This window comes from Podarcis liolepis (genome assembly GCF_965112155.1).
Source record: "Podarcis liolepis genome assembly, chromosome: 3".
Lineage (NCBI taxonomy): Eukaryota > Metazoa > Chordata > Lepidosauria > Squamata > Lacertidae > Podarcis > Podarcis liolepis.
Window position 1 is genome coordinate 76,025,015 of NC_139557.1, and position 19,916 is coordinate 76,044,930.

General features: G+C 43.0%; 1 long non-coding RNA gene across 1 annotated transcript; it reads left to right on the forward strand.

The window, feature by feature from the left end:
• Positions 1 to 554: 554 nt before the first annotated feature.
• LOC310704054 lies at positions 555 to 11,689 on the forward strand. The gene is made up of 3 exons (XR_014524531.1): positions 555 to 636; positions 9,385 to 9,503; positions 10,840 to 11,689. It is a non-coding gene; the product is annotated as an uncharacterized lncRNA (long non-coding RNA).
• Positions 11,690 to 19,916: the final 8,227 nt, after the last annotated feature.

The window sequence follows — 19,916 nt, forward strand, 5'->3', positions numbered from 1 at the left end:
TAGAGAGTGTGATATCCATGCTGGAACCTACAGATAACGGCATGAATCTCCAGGGGAGATGCAAGCTGACAGTGTTCAAATGACCAAAGGATATTTATTACATTGATTAATTAAAATGTTCTATTTCTTTTAAAAATTAAAACCTCAACGTTACGAGGCAATGGAACAGCAACACTCCAGAAAAGCCAGCTTTCCTCAACTCTCCTGAGTGGAGCTACCAAAATGGCTTCATTTGGTATGACATTCATTTCATACGACACAGTTGTCTGAACCTACGTCTTCAGACAGCGGTGCTGACCATCAAGACGGAAACTGGCAAGTGGGCAAAGAAACCTGGTTGAATCCTTGCATTAGCTCCTCTCCCAGAGACTAGTTAAGATGCACAGGAAAAAAGTACACAACATGCTTCTTCACGGAACTGGATCGAAGCACTTCAGTAGAATTTGTTCAGCTCATAAAAGCTAAAGTGGTTTCTCCTGCTTTTGATAGAAACTCACTTATAACATTTTTATTTGCTTGGCATAACAGTGGTACATCATTTTATCTTTTCCCCTGAGCTTGAGCCCCATCAGGTGTGTGGATGATTCAGACATCCCATCCATCCATCCATGCAGCAGCAACAGCAGCAGATTTTATGTAAGTCTATCCAGAGAGCGGGTGCATCTTATGTCATGCATCACCCTGGTGCAAGAAGTGTGCATGTGCAACAATGCACAGAAAAAGCTAGGACTCTGATGCCTTGGGGCCTGGCATTGGAGAAGTCAAAAAGATGTCCTGTCTGCTTAGCAAAAGCATGCTTAGCTCCAGCATGTCTCTGCCAATGTGCCCATGGCTGACAAAACCCCAGACTGCTGCTGCACATCACTGACATTTCTACCAAAATGTTCTTTTTCTTTCTTTTTAAAATCTAAGGTAGTTTACAGTTACCCAGGGGCTAATGCACATACCTATTTATTGTGAGTTGCCATGGCAGTTTGGCACATGAGCGCCTTAAGCGTGGCTGATTAAAATGATTCAGTATTGTCTCCTCGCTCCTTAATTTTTCATAACGTGGCTGAGAAAAGTTCTCGCAATTAAGTGGTATCTATTTTTATCTCTACAGAAGCTTAACTATTATTTGCCCCTACAGTGTCCTTACATTAAAGACAAGCATAAATCATCGGTGATGTAGTGTTGCATTGAAAAGCTATCCTTCAAAGCCCGAAAGGGAAGCCAATTATTATAGGAATTATGGGAAGTCAAGGGAAGCCAGCTTCACATGGCAACTTTGGGTTTCCTGACAAGTGATTAATTTTACCATAGCAAAACCATTGCTCCCCCCCTTTCAAATTTCTTTTTTCAAAAAAAAAATGAGGGTGGCACATTGATTTTTGCAAAACAGTTCCTTCTCTGATATGAACAGCTTCAGAAGCAAGAGCTCAAGTAACATGAAAGAAATTTTATAAAGAGAACAGAAAAGCACAAAAATGCTCGTATTAAATATAAAAGCCATTTCACCTTTTCCCCTTGCTGCTTCAAAAGGAAACCCTTCTGTTTGTTTAAATACACTCTGAGCAACAAGTGAATCTAAGCATTAAAGGCCTCGTACTTTGTGAAGTATTAAATATGGATCTGGACTATGCTTCAGACAGGGCGGGAGGAACTCGCACAACCACTGATTCCTGAACAGGGTAAAATTGGTTTTGCGTATCATATGAAAAGCTGCATCAAGGAGAAGGTGATTTTGAAGTAGAAAAGAAGAAAGGGTGAAGCAGCTGAATGCTCCCTCAAGAGATGATTGGAAGGTGGTGACAAAATAAAGAGTAGTGGCTTCTGGGCAGTGGTCTCTTTTCCTTCAAGTCCATCTTGCACCAACCTTAACATCTTTTCATACTCCCAGGCATTTCACAGTATTTGATGTAGCTGTTGGGTTTTTAAAATTACTTTTTCTGTTGAACATTGTAGTAGTAGTAGTAGCAGTAATAATAATAATAAAATAATAATAAAATAATAATAATAATAATTTTTTTTCAACCCACCCATCTGGCTGGGTTTCCCCAGCCACTCTGGGTGGATTTCGACAGAACATTAAAAACAGAATACAATTTCAAAGATTAAAAACTTCCCTAAACAGAGCTGCCTTCAGATGTCTTCTAAAATAATAATTATTATTCTAAAAGTCAGATAGTTGTTTATTTCCTTGACATCTGATGAGTGGGTGTTCCACAGGCCGGGCGCCACTACCTCTGCATGGTTCTCTGTAACCTCACTTCTCATGGGGCGAGAACTGCCAGAAGGCCATCAGAGCTGGACCTCAGTGTCTGGGCTGAACAATGGGGGTGAAGATGCTCCTTCAGGTATACTGGGCTGAGACCGAGATGAGCTGTTGTCTTGAGATATAAATATTTGTGGGGTAAGATGCTTTTTAATGTTGCATTGTTCCTGTTTCGAATTCAGTATGCTTATTTTCTGTAAGTTACCGTGAGGTTTGTCTTGGTATAAGGCATTTTAAGAATAAATAAATAATCACAGTAGCGTTAGTAGTAATAGTAAAAAAAAAAAAAAAAAACCTACTATTTATCTCTCCACACTCTACCTCTACTCCCAGCTGAGTGAGATTATTTTGTGTAAATCTCTGGAGGAAAGTTACACCAAACTGTGATTAGCATGTAGTTTGAGCCTCAGGGCGAGGATGATAAAAGAAAAGTACATAAAAACAAAGAGCAGTATAAAACAACATTTTTGCAGCCTAAGTTTGATCTTTTTTATTTTATTTTTAAAAAAGAGACTTCAGAATTTTGAGCCCAGAATAAACAACACAAAACAAGAATTCTTGCATATAGTGACATATCATGCATAATGTAATTTGTGCAACCTTCAGATCATTTGTCAAGGAACATAACAGCAAAGGGATAAGGAATAATATGAGAAGAACGTGGAGATCATATTAGACTAAGCTTGGGATTGCCTGTGTGGCACCCATGGGCACAATGGCACCCTGGAGGATTTCTTCAGGCACCCACAAAGCCTCTCAGCTACCCCTGCCCCCCTCATCCTGTGGTGGTGATGAAGGAAGTTAACTTCCTCCCCATGGGAAGTACAGTGCTACCTCAGGTTAAGAACTTAATTCGTTCTGGAGGTCCATTCTTAACCGGAAACCGTTCTTAACCTGAGGTACCACTTTAGCTAATTGGGCCTCCCGCTGCTGCCACGCCACCGGAGCCCGATTTCTGTTCTCATCCTGAAGCAAAGTTCTTAACCCAAGGTACTATTTCTGGGTTAGCGGAGTCTGTAACCTGAAGTGTCTGTAACCTGAGGTACCACTGTACAGACCCTCCAAGTGTCCCTATTTATGAGGGGCATCCCTGATTTAGAGAATCTGTCCCAGTTTCTGTTTTGACCCTGGAATGTCCCGCTTTCCCTTAGGACGTCCCTATTTTCATTGGAGAAATGTTGGAGGATATGGAATTATCCAACCCCTGAACCGTCTGAAGGCAATCCTGTACAGGGAAGTTTTTTTTTTTAAAATGTCCAATATTTTATTATGTTTTATATATGTTGGAAGCTGCCAGGAGTGGCTGGGGCAACCCAGTAAGATGTGTGCGGTATAAATACAGTGGTACCTCGGGTTACATACGCTTCAGGTTACAGACTCCGCTAATCCAGAAATAGTACCTCGGGTTAAGAACTTTTCTTCAGCACGAGAACAGAAATCGTGCAGCAGCAGCAGGAGGCCCCATTAGCTAAAGTGGTGCTTCAGGTTAAGAACAGTTTCAGGTTAAGAACGGACCTCCAGAATGAATTAAGTACTTAACCCGGGGTACCACTGTAGTAAAATTATGATTATGGGATGGGACGAGACTATTTTAATTGGAGAAATGTTGGATGGTATGGAAGTACACAGAGCTGAAGAAGGAAGCTGAGAAAGCAGCACCATTTCCCGGTTCTCCTTTTAGTTTTAGGCGTTGTCCAAGGCTTCCTTTGGCACCTGAACTGCTAATATGAGCCTCAGAAAGCACATAAGGTAGAAGATGAGCACCACTGTCTTTCGCTTCCTCTTTTAGCTTTATCTGCTTTTCAAGGCTCAGATGGGAGGACAGAATGTTGGATACAACAGGAGAAAGAGAGAAAGAGAGAGAGAACATGTAAATGAATAGCAGCCAATCAATCCAGTCAAAACTGCATATATTTTTCATAGACCCCTCTTCCCATCTCTCCTCAACTGGCATCAAATCACAGATCACATCTCTTCCTTGCCTTAATTGTAAATCTCTCGCTCCAGCATTGCCACAGCACAAAAACATGAACCTGAAGCACGAGTCCTTAAGAGTCCTAATAAGTTTACAAAGGATCCCCTCAGAACCAGAATCACTTGTATTCGGTGGTTTTGTTGTCATCCAATGTAAAAAATAAATAAATCAGGAAGATCCATGACAATCTGTGCCTTCCACGGTTTTTTTAAAATTCTAGCAAGCACTGACTTTATGATTTCTGTTATGCAGTCTACCAGTGCAGCTTAAATTTGATGGTGGTTTGGGAAGGGGGAGCCCCGTGTAAAATCATGCAAATTCAAGAAGAGCCATTTTAATTTTACAGGGTTTTACTTTCACCTAGAGTCCCACAGAAAAACAGCTTGCACACATGCTCTTTCTGCCCGGGGTTGGCAGGGACCCAGGAGAAGAGCAGAGAAAATCCAGCAGAATGTCTAGGACTAAAATGAGATTAGGGACCAGATCTCCCAGGCCCAACACTCTTATTCATACAATAAATAAATAAATTTGGGAATGGTGGATTGTTTGGGAGGAAATTTGGAAGCGCTGTCACCCTTCAGTTTTGAGCATAGTTCTCATTGACACAGCACACATTTCCTCTTTCATATTTCTCAAGTTTAGTTGATGCCAGCAGTTCCCCTCCCTCCATGCACACACATAATAGCCAGCCTCAGTCACAACCATGTGATGTTGTGTATTTAAAGTGCTTCAGTTTTATTTATAGTTCTTCTGAAACCAGCATCAGCTCATCATTTCAGCGTGGAATAGAATATATGATTTGATCACCAAAGCTAGTTTAAAAAATTCCACTGTTTCTATCTTGCACAAGAATATGAAAAACCCCACATGGTTTTTGTGCCTCTGCCTACACACACACACACACACACACACACACACACACACACACACACACCTACCTTTTGGCTGTCTGTCTACATGTGCATGCCCCCCCCCACACTTCCATGCCATATTTTTTCCCCTTGCTCTTGACCTCACTGGATGGAGATTTCCATATTTTAGACTCCCCACCTCACGCCTTTCACATTTAGAAGCTAAGGAGACAGGTTGTGACTAAGTAACTCACAAAGCTTTGCATTTCTGCCCAGGTTGGTTATCCAATATCAGTTTTAAAAAGAAACCCTCCAGGATCCAATTCCAAATCTGTCATGTCATGATTGGACAGATCATTGGTGAGTACTTAATGGGAACAATTTTATTAGGTTTTTTAGATACTTTTTAGCATACACTACTCCTGCCCATGCTCAGTAGCGATGTACGGTACAATATGGGTACACAGTAACATGGTTTTTCATACTGGATTACACAATGTTATGGAATTGGATTCAAGTTGCAAGGAAGGAGCTTCCGACTAAACATCAAGAGGAACTGTCTGATGGTAAGAGCAGTTTGACAGTAGAACAGACTCCCTAGGGAGGGTGTGGACTCCCCTTCAATCAAGGTTCATAGCCATCCGTCTTGGATACATTGCAGGGAGTTGGACTAGATGACCCCTGGCGTCTCTTCCAACGCTACAGCGCTGCGGTTCTAAAAATGCCATCATTATCCAGTATATTTTTTCTTCCAAAGGAAACCCAACCCAGCTCATGCTGACCCTGCCTGAACTGAAATTTCTCATTGTTTGGAAAAAAATGGGACGTGAGCAACCATATTTGGCAAACAACAAGGAAGAAATGGTCCAGATTGTTTACATGTGTCCTCTCTTAATCTATTTTCCTAGTAAGAACAAAACAAAGCCCAGCTGTTCTTCCAGATTGCAAATAAATATAGGCCCAGATCCAAAGCTATTTACATCCAGGGGGCTTTGAGCTTCCCAGTGATGCAAGTATCTTCTAAAATGTCATAGTATGGGGCCAAAGGCGGTTTTATGGTTGTGCAATGGGTGTGGTGGTACTGAGATCCATGCTGCAGGGGACGCCAAATTTTAGCATTGCACAGGGTGCTGCTAAAATTTGAGAGTACAAAGTCTGCCACTGCAGGGGGTGTCACTTCAGCTGTGGTGCATCCCACAGCATAGCAATTAACACCGAAAGGCTTGCAACGATCAGAGTGTGGCTAATGCAAAAGCCCTGTTTGGAAAATCGGTTTTTGCATGTGATGATGTGAAAGAAAGCCATGTGTGTGGTGCCAACCCCTGCTGCCTTCACTGTGTCATCTTCTCATATTTCATCCTCATCCTCATCCCTCCATGAGTTGGATATACGATATACAATATCTTTATTGTCATTGTCCCATACAGAACAATGAAATTGAAAATCTACATAAAACATGCAAGACCCCCTAAAAACTCAAACCCCATTTTAAAATACAATATACTATAGAGACTCCTTATGCTGTGTTTAGAACCAAAATTGCATTTGCGTAGAAGCTGTTTCTCAGGCAGCTAGTCCTGGTCTTTATAACCCTATACCTTCTTCCAGAAGGCAGAAGCTGAAAGAGATAATTTCCGGGGTGCGTACTATCCTGCGCTATCTCTGCAGCTTTCTTATGGCACTTGACAGCACAGATTTGATTGAAGGTGGGAAGAGTGCACCCAATTATTCTCTGTGCAGTCTTTACAACCCTGGACAGCATTGTTTTTTCCCTTGCTGTGCAGCTCCCAAACCACACACAGACCATAAGTTCATGCACTCTCCACAGTACAATGGAGGGTCACCTTATGGCGCAGAGAGCAGCTAGAACTCATGGAGACTCCCTGTGTGTGGAACCTGGGAAAAATCAGGGTGCGATATTGCATGGGGATCCTTTGAGACTGGAAGAGTCCCTCTGCTTCAGAACTTTGACTTCCATCTCATGGAGGGCTCAGAAATATGAGAAGATGACATGCTGGAGAGTTTGGTCCCTGGGAGTGGACCTGCAGTTCTTCCTCACACACACCCAGATACAGCTGAAATCACTGAACATTTCATGCTAACGTTTTGGGTAGTTAGTTTCACCCACATTGTTGTGCATGTGGTGTGGCATATACCCACTGTAGCTGCTGTTGACCTCTTCAGGGGTGGGCAGGGACAAGGTCCACCCCTGTGCCAATCCAGCAGTTCCACCAATTCTCCTCTCAATTCCCATCTAGGTAAGCAGCAGTGAAGCTGGTGCTGGAACGGAGCACTCAAGTTCTGTCCTGCCACATGTACCACTAGTGGTCTTTAAACATTACAGAGCCATGCCACAGAATGAACCAGTAGCAGAGGTGTTTCCAAGCACAATTCAAAGTGTTGGTGCTGACCTTCAAAGCCCAAAAGGGCCTCGGTCCAGTATATCTGAAGGAGTGTCTCCACCCCCATCGTTCAACCTAAAAACTGAGGTCCAGCGCCGAGGGCCTTCTGGCAGTTCCCTCACTGCGAGAAGCCAAGTTACAGGGAACCAGGCAGAGGGCCTTCTCGGTAGTGGCACCCGCCCCGTGGAACGCCCTCCCACCAGATGTCAAAGAGAGCAACAACTACCAGACTTTTAGAAGACATCTGAAGGCAGCGTTGTTTAGGGAAGCTTTTAATGTTTGATGCATTACTATATTTTAATATTTTGTTGGAAGCCGCCCAGAGTGGCTGGGGAAGCCCCTCCAGATGGGCGGGGCATAAATAATGAATTGTTGTTGTTGTTGTTCATGGAGGGGCCTGTTCTCACTTGACCTCTGGACGGTGCAAAAGCACAGGCAGAAACACCCGATTGACTAAAGTGGTGCATTTGCACTGCATCAGCCTCACCAGGACTTCACTCCTCTCCTTCAATCTCCCTGTAAGCAGCAGCAGCAACGTGACTGGGAAGTACCGCTGCCCCATCATGCCATCTGCTGCTGGAAAGAATTCATAAAAAAGCGTCACCTGCTCCTAAAAGATCAAAAACTTACCAAAACACTTTTTAAATTGAAGGGATTTTCAAAACTGATTTCTTGCGTTGACAAAGGAAAATGTTCAAAGGAAAATTTGATTTGAGTCCTATCTGGAGGAAAACAGCTTACAACATTGTCCCTATCCAGCCTGTCATTATAATATATAAAGGGGAAGGGAACAATTTTGCATCTTCAAGGCGCTGGATAGGACGTCTTCAAAAGAATTTATTCAGTTCATAAAAGCTAAAGTAATTTCTCATGTTTATGATATAAACCAACTTACCATTCTTACTTGCTTGGCATCAGATCAGGATACAATATTTTATCTCTCTCTCTGTCTCTGACCCCTGGGTGTGGCAATGATTCAGTCAGCCCATCAATGCAGCAGATTTTATGCTATTATTTTCCTACTGTGAGAAGACATATCTCATCTCATGCTTCATTTGCCACAATGTTTTCCTGCCACCGAGCAGAAAGGGTGTGGTTGGTTGGAGACAGAGCACTTATAAGCCCACAATACATTTATATTTAAATCCTATTGTTTCCTTGCATTTTCAAAAGCCGTTAGGCCACTTGATCCATTTGGCCAGCTGCAAGCAGAAATAACAACCCAAATAAACCTGTTCTTCCAGGTAGCAAGTACAATATTGAGAGCCAGAGTGTTGTAGTGGTTACAGTGTTGGACTAAGACCTGGCACCAGTCATTTCCTCTCAACCTAACGTACCTCATAGGGTTGTTGTGCCACTCTACTCCCTGCCATCACCTGCTGTCTGAGGCAGTCACCACATCTTGCCTATTGTTAGGGCTGGCCCTGTTCTACATTCCAATTCTTGGTGACACTAGAATGTGCCCAAGAGACAGAAATCAAGAGCTGGGTTTTAAGTGTATGATGATGACACATAATAGCAGCTACTGCATGGCACATCTGCAGCAACATCACATTAGTAGAAGAATGCACACTGTTTTATTTATTTGTAGACTATGTCTGGGAATTTTTCAAGGGTGATGTGTGAAGCAGCCCCCATGGCAGGCATATTATTCAAGGTTTCACCACTTGCAGGTAGATGCGAGTGACTGCTGCTTCTATGTTGTATTACAATTAAGTGTTTTAAATTTTTGTTAGCCGCCCTGAGCCCGGTTTTCTGAACCGGGAAGGGCAGGGTATAAATAAAAAATTATTATTATTATTATTTATTATTACATAACCTTCCTTGAGAATTGGACTGGGTGTGGTGTGCCCCCCCTTTATAGTTAATTGCCTATTATTTAGTTTCCATTGTCTCCATCAGCTTGTGGGTTGCATCATGCTCAAGAGAGAACATTTTTCCATTCCACTTTGCATGACAGCAGAAGCATGAACAGTGCTGAGCAAAGTTCCCCAAGGAAGACACACAGGCAGTTGTTGAAGGTAGAACAGTTTATTGAACTATTTATTGGTAACTGGTGAGAAAAGAAAAGTAACAAACTGGACAGTCTTTGGTCTGATTAACAGGTCTGAATAATCTGCCTCTCTTGGCTTCCTATGAGTGCCCCATAGCAAACTCTATCATCTCTATCTATCATCTCTATCTATCATCTCTATCTATCTATCTATCTATCTATCTATCTATCTATCTATCTATCTATCTATCTATCATCTCTATATCATCTATCATCTATCTATCATCTACCTATCACCTATCTATCTATCATCTTCCTTCCTTCGTTCCTTCGTTCCTTCCTATTTACATTTATGACCCATGCCTTCATGTAATGTATATAGATGCCAGAGTGGGCTACAGCACATAATATGAGCAATGAGTGCAATTAAATTAACAAAACAATAAAATCTGGGGCAGCAGCATCTCTGGAGGTGATCTCTGGAAGTGATCAAAACAAACTGGGCAGGGTGGCCTCACCATAGAAGGGGAGATACTCAGCCTATCAGAGGATAAAAGTGTGGTGGCTGGCAGAGAAGGACCAAGGAAGGAGAAATAGTAAGAAACAAAAGACGAGTAAAGAGCTTGTTGTTGTTGTTTAGTCATTTAGTCGTGTCCGACTCTTCGTGACCCCATGGACCAGAGCATGCCATGCACTCCTGTCTTCCACTGCCTCCCACAGTTTGGTCAAACTCATGCTGGTAGCTTCGAGAACACTGTCCAACCATCTCGTCCTCTGTCGTCCCCTTCTCCTTGTGCCCTCCATCTTTCCAAACATCAGGGTAGGCCATGGGAAAACCTTGTCACAGTGACTTGGCACACAATGTAGGAGGAAGGAAAAAGCAGCAGTTCTGTTGCCAACCACTCTAGTGGCAAGTAGGGGAAAGTTAACTGGAGGAAGGAAGAGGCTGCTTGCACTCCAGATGACAGAGAAATTAACAGGGAAGCAAGGCTGCTTAAATAAGCAGATCTCAGAAGAGTTCACCGGGTGTTTTCCGAAGGTAGAAGAGTCCCTGGTGCTCTGGAGACCCTTGGGAGTAAGAGGATGGAAGCTTCCACATCAGACCTATTAAGATTATTATTGATATGGTTGTTTGTCTTGTTAGAAATAGCAGCAGTTAAGCTAACTTGACACATGGGTGCTAAATGCAAAAATGTTCTAGGTTGATCTAGAATACCTGGCAGGCTTTTGCACTTGGAGCAGAGAAGGTGCCCACCTTGTCCTTCTGCTCAGGTGGGCCAACCTTGTGACCAGCCCCTTGAAATGAGCTTGAAGGAAGGAGGGTGCCAGCACAAACACTTCCCACTTCTGTTTGCTTCCTACAGGGATTAAAAGAGGACAGGATGTGGCCATGGACCGTCATCTCCCAGAAAGTTTCTATCCCATTCATCTTAATAACTATATTGATTCTTCTTCTTCTGTCACATATTTTATTTCCACTAGACCAGGAAAAAATCATTCCTCTCCCCAAAGTAGCCTTGTACTTATTCCTTGTATGTGGGAAGGGCTGCATCTCACAAGAGAGCATTTGCTTTGCATCCAGGTGGTCTTTGGTCCAGTCCCTGGCATCTTCAGGTAGGGGTGGGGAAAGGTTCCTGTCTGAACCCCTGGAGTGCAGCTGCCAATCAGTGTAGACAGTACTGCAGTTGATGGACCAAGAGTCTGGCTCAGTATAAGGTGTCTTCCTATGTTCCTGAAAAAGACTAGCTGGAGCAGGCATTCCCAACCTGCGGCCCTCCAGATGTTCTGGCCTACAACTCCCATGATCCCTAGCTAACAGGACCAGTGGTCAGGGGTGATGGGCATTGTAGTCCAAAACATCTGGAGGGCTGAAGGTTGGGGATGCCTGGGCTAGAGCATCTCACTGTTTTCCCCCACTCTCATCAATGGTTAAATGGGGATTGCTGGCAGAAGAGGCAGCATGCAGTGGGAGGAAAAAGTCCTCCTTCCCTTTTCTTTATAATTTGCTTCTGTCCTTGGCTACTTAGTATTGCATTTTGTAGCTAAAGCTGCTTCATTCCAGTTTTAATAATGCAGCCAAGCTGCTTTCTGCCATAATCTCAATATAATCACCATAATTCCTTCAGCTTCCAATATAGGTCATGTTATGCTTGATTCAATAAAATTTTGCTCTAAAGCTTTATTAATCTGATAGTACATTAGGCTGCGTCGATTTGATAACAGTCTGCTGTTATTTTGTTTGCTTTTATACCGTTGTTGCTTCTATTATTGAATTTGATTAAATAAATAAATAAATATGCCATTGCTGCTGTGTAAGTCTGCCAGCTCTGTCTCCATTCTTTGGGCATACAATAATCATATGTGCTTTCAGATCCACAAAGCCTTGCTAGGTCAGAGCAATGGTCTAACTTAGCCTAGGGAGCCTTGGAAGCTACAGAGGAACAACAAAGGAGCCGGCATTAATAAAGGATTCCTTTTTCTCTCTTTTTTAAAAATAGCTTTTATTTATCTGCAAAGAAAGAAAAAAGATGTTGGAGTAAAGAATACAGGAAAGGTTTGTGATGCCCCCACTAACCCACGCAAGTCATCACTCGATGCTGCAGTCATCACCAACCAACCCTGATCTGAAAGAAAGTTCTGTTGAAGTCAATAAGATTTAGGACTGCTTCACAGTTGTTTGCTTATTCCTACACATGTGTAGACACAGGTGGTGCTATGGTCTAAACCACTGAGCCTCTTGGGCTTGCTGATCAGAAGGTTGGCAGTTTGAATCTGCGCGACGGGGTGAGCTCCCATTGCTCTGTCCCAGCTCCTGCCAACCTAGCAGTTCAAAAGCATGCCAGCGCAAGTAGATAAATAGGTACCGCAGGAAGGTAAATGGTATTTATGTATACTCTGGTTTCCATCACAGTGTTCCATTGCACCAGAAGCAGTTTAGTCATGCTGGCCACATGACCCAGAAAGCTGTCTGTGGACAAATGCCGGCTCCCTTGGCCCAAAAGGGAGATGAGCACCACAACCCCATAGTCGCCTTTGACTGGACTTAACTGTCCAGGGGTCCTTTACCTTTACACATGTATACACTTTATATTTGACAACTAAGTTCTATGGAGAGATCTTCTGTGTAACCTCACATCACTTTGGGCTTTCCAGTAGGCTGAATTCATGCACTCAGTTGCCAGCCGTCAAGTATACATTAAACACCCACAGTGATGCACAACCCTTACAGACAGGTCTACCGCTAAGAATGCTACTACTCACATCTGTGTTATTCTAGCATGCAGCTGAGAACCTGCACAGTTGCTCACTTGCACTAAGCCATAGTTTGGCTTAGCATTTCAGCTGAACTGGGTCACTGGCTCTCACACTGGTGTATGATCACCACAAATCCAGCCAAACCCATCTATCCCTACATGCCAGGCAGGGACTCAGGTTGCGCTGTGGTCTAAACCATTGAGCCACTTGGGCCTGCTGATCAGAAGGTCAGCGGTTCAAATCCCCGTGAATGAGTGAGCTCCTGTTGCTCTGTCCCAGCTCCTGCCAACCTAGCAGTTTGAGCATGCCAGTGCAAGTAGATAAATAGGTACTGCGGCAGTGGAAAGTAAATGGCATTTCCATGTACTCTGGTTTCTGTCATGGTGTTCCGTTGCGGCAGAAGTGGTTTAGTCATGCTGGCCACATGACCCAGAAAGCTGCCTGTGGACAAACACCGACTCCCTCGGCCTGAAAGCGAGATGAGCGCTGCAACCCCATAGTTGCTTTTGACTGGATTTAACAATCCAGGAGTCCTTTACCATACCTTTACATGCCGGATGTTATCTGCTGGGCAACATGGATAGGCTAGCATACCCTAGATAACCTGAGGCTTTATTAAAGATTAAGGTGTAACCGTAAGCAAAGTCCTTACTTGGAAGTAAGTCCCACCGGGGATGAATTTCAAGTAAAAGTTTTAGGCCTTGAGTATATGTGGCTTACCTTAATCTTATGTATGAATTACAGATAGGTAGCCGTGTTGGTCTGCCATAGTCAAAATAAAAAATTCCTTCCAGTAGCACCTTAAAGACCAACTAAGTTAGTTCTTGGTATGAGCTTTCGTGTGCATGCACACTTCTTCAGATACACTAAGCTGGGTCTGTGCTCTCACTCAGAAGGGTGGTGGGAATGGGAGATTGGCAGATAGCTGAGATGAGCCAGTTGACGACTCTTAACGACTGCAATAGGTCTTACAGGAAAAGGCAAGGGGTGAGAAGGTGAAAAATGGCTTAGTCATGTATAATGAGATATTAATGAAATTTCAGAAATAGACTGGAAAGAGAAGCTGCTGAATTGCAACTCATTACCAAACTTAAAACCATGGAGAGACCTGGTCTGAACAAAGACATTGGATTCTTATCTCATTAAGAATCCCACCACCCTTCTGAGTAATACCCCTCCCCACCTTCTCACTATATAGAAGGATCTGGCAACTTCTGTTTCAGTGTATCTGAAGAAGTGTGCATGCACACAAAAGCTCATACCAAGAACTAACTTAGTTGGTCTTATGTATGAAGCTGTTCATATAGAGCAAAAGGGAAGACAGAAGCATCTCTCACTAGCTGTGCTTTTGCAGAAAGAGAGAGTGGGAGGAAAGGAGAGAGAGAGAAAAAAATGAAACATAGAATTATATATATTTTAAAGACTTTTGCATCCTTTGGCCAAGAAACTATGTGCAGCAGCATTTGTTAGTATAATTGCATATGTTGAAAGCTTCATTACAAAAGAACAGTGAGTACTCAGCAATGGGAACATTTCAGGAAAGTGCTAATTTTCAGATGGCTGCCTGTCAGCGTCTTTATTTGTCTCACATGGCCAGAGTGTCTGGGAGCAGTTTCTACCAGATTTGGACCTTTAAATAACTCTTGGCCACTGAGGATTGTATCATTCCAAATGCACAAGGCAGAGGGGAGAAAGCATCTTAATCCTGTTGATGAATGTGGTTTAATAATGTTGCTCATGTTTTAAGCTGCACTGCAGAAAGGATGGATCCTGAGTATCATAACATCAGAATTGAGTGGTATTTTTTTTCTTCCACCCAGTTCCAAGAAACATCTTTGGAAAGCTGAAGTATATCTCAGTGAAAGAAGAAGTCACGGCAATCAGTTTGTGTCCACAAGTATTTGCAGGTCATGGAAACAGAACCTCGGCTCATTATAAAAAGGGGACACAGTTTTGCATAAAATTTCGATGGGCAAATTTATAGGTGTAGATGGAAAATGAGGAATGATTACTAGCCTATAAAAAGAAACAAAGTAAGAGTCATCCTAATGAGGAAGACTATGGCCAGGTGACTGCTGTGTCTGCTCAGTCTGCAACCTATGTGCTAACTGATGAAGGGCAACTTCAAGGCCCCTCCTACTTGCCTTTTGGAAAGAGCAATCCAAACCCCCAATCTATCAGGCTGGGGGGGTGTTGCAAGAGGCAGAGGTGCCCCTCTGCCCAGCTCCACTGGACTCCAATGGCAGGTGTGCTCTGCCATCAAGGGGTATCAAAAAATGGTCACCATTGTCACAATAGCCAGTGGACCCTCCCGGAAGCAGTGTGTTTTGGGATGGGGAATGGAGTTATGCCAGCACAAGATCTTCTGTATCCTAAGCTGGGTCTGTGCTCTCACATGTTGGCAATGGGTCCAGTTCAGTCAAGCAAACAGGCATGGCATGAGTGGCTCCATTAAGCCCTGACACAGCTGGCCAGAGGTTTCAATTGCAATTTTAAACTGGACTTGGACTAAATAGCCCTTCAAATTGACAACACCTTCAAATAGAGGGCTGTCCTCTGTAAGGTAGGACACATGGCCATCCTCGTACACAATTTAACTGTGAAGAAGCATTCTGAAGAGTTCTAGAGGAACTGCCACCCCAATGCTCCAGTTAGCCAAATTTGGGGAAATAAGTAAGTCTGACTGAATCCATCACTCACCAACCCCAAAATAATTTGCCACCTCATTCACAGATGGGAGTTTGGTGGGCATTTTTGTGGCTCTGGAATGCCCAGATGTAGTAGCATTCTGTCAAAGAAAAGAAACTCCTAAAAATATACAGGGGTGGTTCAGAAGGTAGATGGGGATCTACTGGCCATTCAGAGTCACTGGCAAGAGTTTTTAAAATTAAAAAAATAAGATTATTCTTGGAAAACGTTTATCCAGCTTAAATGGGGGAAATGTGGGCTGGCATTCTGATATGTGGACTCTGTGAAAAACCTGCATGCATGAGCAGCACCTAGCCCAAAGTAAACACCCATATGGAGGTATTATAATTTAGTTAAATTGATTGAGCATCCAATAACCAGAGTTCTCTGGTTATTGAAAGCCAAGTGAAATCACATGTCAGCAAAACAGACACAATTACTTGCAACTGAGACATAAGGATGCATTTAAAATTGGGGTGGTTAACCTTTGATCCTTCAGATGTTGCTGAACCACAATCCCAACTATCTGGCCATTGGCCCTGCTGACTGAGGCGCAGGGGTATCATCTTCCCCAGGCTCTGATAAAATATCTCATTTATACGCAAACATTTTCAATCTCCTAATACTAAGTTCCTATCGATGAAAGATCATTCTGGGCAATCCAGGAACCTCCTTAACAAAGGAGTGCTTGGCCAGCTAGGTGAGCACCTTGTTAGAAGCCCAAAACAGTGACTCTTGCAAGGAAACAAGCAGGCCAGAAGGAGGAGGAGGAGGAGGAGGAGGAGGAGGAGGAGGAGGAGGAGGTGGAGAAGAAGAAGAAATCTAAAGAGGAACTCTAAAAACAGCTCAATGAAGAGAGGGAATAGGATGGAGTATTGGGGAGACCAGCATACTTGACTGACTGGAACACTAAGCAGGATCACTGCACACTGCAACATTTTGCTGCAGATCCCAATTGTTCTTTTTCTTTTAAAGAGTGCAAACTTCCATGCACAGAGAAGGGCAGTGCCATGCACAAATCACACACATGAATAGACAAGAAAGAGAAGAACTTGCACACAGGCCTTACACTGACCCACTTAAGTTCTTTAATGGTACACTATTGACTTTTCTGTTTTTGTTGTGGGCAGAGAGTTATTACATATTGCGCTTCCTGTACTGCCCATGACATTGGTGGTATATTAGTCCATTCCTGATATAGCATCTTGCTGGGGTATTTTTTTCAAGTTCAACAGTTATATAAGGTACTTTTTTTCCAGGCTATCCTTATTTACGGATAGGCACTAGCACAATGTCTTTTAATTTATTTGCTGCCTTTAGCTATTCTTCTCCACGGTGGAATCAATGACTCTTTATTTAAACTCCACAGATGTCAGGTTCTCTGTGCCAGGCAGAACAGGCTAAGAAGCTTTTCCACATAAATCCTGCAAGAAATATATCTGGAAAGACATTTCGGAGACAGATAAACAGTCAGGATTTGTTTCCTCATTTGGCTTTCTCTCTACCTTTGTGTGGATTTCAAGATCAGAAAGATTTATGGGATTTGAGATCCCTGAATTGGCAAAAAGGGACATTATTACAGTCAACAGAGAAGGATCTGGACTCTATTCACTCTCTGATCATAATAGTTCAGAAAATTGGGTTGAAATGTTCTGAGACTTACTTTAGAACATGTCTCTGATAAAATGTGTCTCATTTGGTGGCTCAGAAATGGCTGGAAATATAACAAAAAAGTCAAGAAACGGTCCTTATAGAACAATGCTATCAAATTATTAATCGGCAGAAAAGAAATTGGTTTGCTGTTGATGTAGTTAATTGCTATCTTGCTAGGACATTAACTTTTCCAGGGAAATGAAATTGGCACAGCAATCTTTAAATAGAGGCAAGTGTGAATCTATTTGGAAGATGGGTGTGCAGGAAACTTTTTATGTTTTTCGGGGGGTGGGAACCCACACTTTTTTAACTAAAGAAAAAACCCAGACACTGTGCATGATGTTCTTGTTGCAAAAGGCCAGGAAACAGGAAAGGTACATAAGTGGTGCTAAATATATGTTTTTGTCCCACTTCCTAACACTTTTTTAAAAACCTGGCAAATATGGCTAGTGGAGCACATGACGCAGTCGTGGGATATTTTTAATGGTACTTTGTCTATTAAACTTGAACAATTTTGATAAGCACTTGCTACTATTCTATTTGTATAGAAATCCATCTATACCAGATATGGTCATCTAGGAAGATGTTTGATAAAGTTCCCCATGATAGTCCTGTAGAGAAGATGGCAAAATGTGGGCTGGATGAGGTAAATATAAGGTGGATTTGTAGCTGGTTGATTGACAGACCCCAAAGAGTATTCACTAATGGTTCCTCATCATCCAGGAAAAAAGTGACAAGTGGGATCCTGTCCTGGACTTGTTGTTCAGTGCCTTTATACATGACTTGGATGAAGGAATTGAGGGGATGCTCATCAAATTTGCAGATGATACCAAACTGGGAGGGGTACCTGATGCAACAGAAGACAGAATTGGGATTCAAGATGACTTTAACAGATTGGAGAACTGGGCCAAGATTAACAAAATGAATTTCAACAGGGACAAAACTAAGGTTTTACACTTAGGCAAGAAGAACCAGCTGCACAAATACAAGATGGGGGACACCTGGCTCACCAGTAGTAGATGTGAAAAGGATCTAGGCGCCTTAATAGACCACAAGCTTCATGAGCTTAACATGAGTCAACAGTGTGATGCAGCAACAACAAAAAAGCTATAGTGTCTTGATAAAGGGAAGTCATAGTACCACTCTATTCTGCCTTGGTCAGACCCCCACCTAGAGTGCTGTGCCTGGTTCTGAGCACCACAATTTAAGAAGGCTATTGACAAGCTGGAATGTGTGCAGAAGAGAGCAACCAACATGATCCAGAGTCTGGAAAACAAGCCATATGAAGAAGAGTTGAGGAAATTGGGTATGTTTAGTCTGGCAAAGAGGAGACTGAGAGGAGATAGGATAGCCATCTTCAAATATCTAAAGGACCATCACATGGAGCTGGAGCAAACTTGTTTTTTCCTACTCTGAAACAAATGGCTTCAAGTTATAAGAAGGAAATTCTGACTAAACATCAGGAGGAACTTTCTGATGTTAAGAGAGCCAGTGTGGTGTAGTGGTTAAGAGCGGTAGACTCGTAATCTGGTGAACCGGTTCGCTTCCCTGCTCCTCCACCTGCAGCTGCTGGGTGACCTTGGGCCAGTCACACTTCTCTGAAGTCTCTCAGCCCCACTCACCTCACAGAGTGTTTGTTGTGGGGGAGGAAGGGAAAGGAGAATGTAAGCCGCTTTGAGACTCCTTCGGGTAGTGATAAAGCGGGATATCAAATCCAAACTCTTCTAAGAGCAGCTTGACAGTGGAACAGACTCCCTTGGAAGGTGGTGGACTCTTCTTTGTCGGAGTTTTTAAATCCAGCAGTGGAGAGTTGAAAATGCTTTTCCATCACCAGCTCTGGAGCCAACTGATGATTCATTCCCAGATAAGATCCTTCCCCTATTGTGTGGGCAGGTAGTCCCTCCCCTTACCTGGCCTGATCACCTTGGCAACGCCTACCCAGGTGGGATTGGGCAACTGACTGGGGTAGGCGGAGACCTCCAGGTATTCCACCTGGGGGGAGGTGAAGTCAAGCCTGTGCTAATGGTGCAGCATAGGGTACAGGGGGCTGCGCGCGACCATGCAAAGGGCTCCCCCCTTTTAATGTGGGGAGTGGTCATTACCAGCACATTAAAGTGTGGAAGATGAAAAACAAAACTCAGTCCACGAAGGTCATTGTGAAGCTACAAAGTTTGATTTTTTAAATGTACAAGCAAGAATAGATACCACCTGACCGACTCTTAATTATTTTAAGGTGAGAAAGAGATAAATCCCCACTCCTCTGTAAGGGAATGTGGAGGATTTCCTTCATTCTCCTAGAAAATGTTCCTGTACCTATATGTTCAAAATTTGGGAGAATTAATCTACTCTGGAGGGGCTTCTGTGTCTGTAAATTTCATCCACTGTAAATTTCATCCCCAAAGCAAAAGGTTATAGCTGTGGATTCCCTGTGATAGTGAATGGGAATATACAGAGCTTTGGCTCAGAACCTGAAACAAGAGAGAGCATACAGTATCTCAGAAACAGATCAGATTTTTTTTTAAATGCACAGAATCATAGGGAATGTGCACACTCCTGTATAAAATGCTTAACAGCAGGCTAACAGCTGCACAGATTAACATGCTACATTAACATTAATTACTGCTTTAATTTCCCCACTTTTTGTCACCACCAAAATCAGTGGAGTCTTGGGAACCCACCAATTGAGGGTTGGGGTGGAATAGATCAAGGACCCAGTTCAGGGATTAACCACTCCTGCTTGAATGACTGGTATGTTGCAGAATTATATATTTACCCATTTCTCAAACCGATTCTTTGGATGAAAAATGAATTGCTCCGTTACTGCTTGTTTTAAGCTATGCACCAC